At 26.7% G+C, this 3,314-nt stretch overlaps 1 protein-coding gene across 6 annotated transcripts in view; it reads left to right on the top strand.

Annotated features, from left to right (window-relative positions):
• The window catches only part of Fem-1 (protein fem-1 homolog B), a 66,043-nt gene that overhangs the window by 16,235 nt on the left and 46,494 nt on the right, over positions 1-3,314 (top strand). The gene's annotated exons all lie outside the window — the stretch shown is intronic.

Raw genomic sequence — 3,314 nt, 5'->3', positions numbered from 1 at the left:
AATATCTTATACACTTATTCCACATTTAGAAACATATATCTACCTACTGTAATATTAGATTAAAGATCAGATGTTTTTGTCAGTTTACCTATCGATATATAGTTTAATAAATCTATCAATGTATTTATATTGGTATGTAATATCTTATACTTATACTTGCTATTTTATTGCTTCTATTTACCTATTGTAATATTAGAGATATGAGATTTGAGGCTCTCGCCGTTTAACATCTTATATCATAAAAAAATCTGTCCCCACCCAGGACCTTTATCCTCTCTCTACCTCATTCTGTTTTTCCAGTCAGTTGGTATCGAACACTATTCTTATTAGGTTATTATAGCTATTGTTCATTCTTGTCCAATTTCTTAATATCTCCTTTTACATATTACTATACCTCACTTATACCATATCTACACACCTTATCTGTTGTACCTTATACATCTATATCTCTACTATATTTAAAACCATTTTTAATGAGTAGTCTTCTACAATTTATGTTTCTAGATCTAAATTGAGAACTTATATCACACCTGGTTATATTTATTAACAACTTTCCTCCAGTCTACCAAAATGTATATTTCCTCATATTGTTATTATTAATATTCTATTAATTTTAGTTTTTCTATGTACTTTATAAACTTAACAATTGTGTTGAAATGTTTTTTATTGTTAATGTTCTGTTAATTATAAAATGTTTGTATCTTGTTTTTTCTCATTTAGTCCTTACGAAGCCCTGCAAAGTGGGGCGAAACGTTGGTTAACAGTAAATAGGTTTTGTTATTATTTTGAAACCTTTATTGTCCGCCACCCAAACTATCTTCCTCAAATCTTTATCATTTTAAGTAAAATCAAAGAATTCAGTTTATCTGTACCGCTGATAGGCAAATGAGAAGTAATCAACAAAACAAAAGTTACACCTGTTTAAGTCACTATTCTTATACATTCTTCTTTATGGGTCAGAAAGTTGGATAATTCTTATAAAACATGTAAGCCAGATTACATATAATCTGAAATATAATTCTCAAGAAATTTAGGGGGAAAAACCAGAAGAGACTGTGTTAGAAATCACAATATCCGAGTGACATAATGAGTGAGATCTGTTATTAAAGTCCTGGAGGAACACCAACTATGGTATGGTCATGTTTGTAAGATGGTAGATGATTGGAAGGCCGGCTGGCTGATGGAAGCAAGGTCCATAGAAAAGTGCCATATTTATTGGTCGAGGCTTACCTACGATGACTGTATAGACAGGTTTTTGAAAGGAATGTGGTTGCTCATTACATCAACTCCAAAGAATGGCTCTGGACAGAAATAGAACAAAAAGACATCAGAAATGGACTGAGGTTACTGGTTGCTCCTAGCCTAACAGCACTAAAGAGGCAGTCAAAAAAAAAAAAAAAGAAAAGAATGCTATGACAAGAAGAAGAATGCTGGGGTGCTATGACAAACATACTTGATGGTCCTGTCTAAAGTCTTTTCTCTCAATATCATTGACAAATATACCAGTGATGACAAAAAAAACAAACTATTTATGTCCTCTTTCTTTCAGATATTAAAAAATCCTTACCCTCCTTTATCCATAACTTATGCCTTACCTTCAAATATCCTAATTAAATCTCCAATATCTACAATTCCAACTTCCACTTCTTATTGTTATCTTATATTGGCTCAAAATCACGTCTTGAAACATAAATATTTAGTCTTGACCTCTTGCTGTCTCAAAACTTTCTGAAGGCATTTCATTATACAATAATTTTATAATTTGAATAATGCAATAAGTAATTAAGTATCCTGTTGTATTTTTTAAACTTAGTTAAGAATTCTATTTTTTTACAAAAATACTTTTTTTTTTCCAGGTTACTATTTAAAATAATTGAATAAACAACCATTGATGAATACTCTTCAAAAAATGAACTAATGCTTTCAAAATTATTTATTTTTTAATTGCTTTAGAAATTATATTAAAATATGTAGAAATGTATAAATTTGAAAACTATCTGTGAATTAAATGTTAGTACTCTTATGACAGGCATGAGTTTACTATCAATAATATGGGCATAGACCATTGTAATTGTTTTAATTTTAGTTTGGTTTATTTTAGATTAAATAATCTTTAGGGGTATATTCTTCAATGGTCAATTTATAAAACTTTGTTGATTTTTAATAATGAATATATTTTAAAAAATTAATTTGGTTTTGTATTTTTAATTTGTATACAGTTTAACAGAATAAAAAGTTTTTAATATTTTTAGTGAATAATACTTTATACCCTATATTTTTCATTTAGGTTTATGTGCCAGTATAATTTTTTTATGTGAATTGAGAGATTAATGATTGCTCAAAAAATTATTAAAAATGATGATTTGTTTTATGATTGATGTTATTACCCTTTAATTTGATTTATCATTCATTTTTTTCATATCTATATTTATGAATGTAAAAAACATTTAAATGGGACCATAATATTCAGGATTATGAAGAAATTTGTATCTGTTTACTTTCAAGAAGGGTCTTTGGTTCTGTAATAAATTATTATGGTTCATAAATTGAGAATTGATAGAATTTTCTTTGTTTCTATTATTTTATTAATTGTTATCATTTCTCAGAACATACATTTTATTATTTCAAATTTGCATGTTGGGGTTTCCTGTTTGTTGCCTATACCATTAGATGTTTATATTTCTAATCATCAGCCCTTGTTCAGTTTTTTCAATTAGACGAGGTTAGTCATTTTGTGACTCAGTTTCTTATAATCATCCTGTTATGAGACAGAAAATAATCGGCTATTGTTGATAATTATAGATGTTATTTATAATCTAAAAGTATATTTAGGATTACTTAAAAATTAACTCCAAGTATCAAGATTATAAAAAAAACTTATGAACTTGTTTTATTATGTTAAGAAAACGAGTGTTTCATAGAAAGTATCTTATATGATTTCTTTATTTATAATCATAATAATGATTTCTTTGTTTTCTTTCTTTTGTTTCCTGGTTATATAAAAGATTTAAAAATCTTTCAAATATAACTGTTTAAAATATCCTATATATAGATTTTATTTTGAAGTTGTATGATAATTTTGAATTTATGGTTAGCTGTTTATGTTGTTTCTCTTTGATATCTTTTTTCTTTCTTAGATTTTTTCACCTATAAATAATTATAAGCTTTTTTCACCTATAAATAATTCTAAGCTTTTTTCACTTAAAAATAATTCTATGGCCAATGGTTTTGACCTAAATTAGTCCAATTTTCTTTTTCCTAATTTTTTTTTTTATTTCTTCAGTTTATAAAAAAATTAAAAATCTTTCTAATTT

Source organism: Halyomorpha halys, unplaced genomic scaffold (assembly GCF_000696795.3).
Source record: "Halyomorpha halys isolate HHAL.00 unplaced genomic scaffold, Hhal_1.1 Scaffold1872.1, whole genome shotgun sequence".
Lineage (NCBI taxonomy): Eukaryota > Metazoa > Arthropoda > Insecta > Hemiptera > Pentatomidae > Halyomorpha > Halyomorpha halys.
This window is presented reverse-complemented; position numbering and strand designations above follow the sequence as displayed.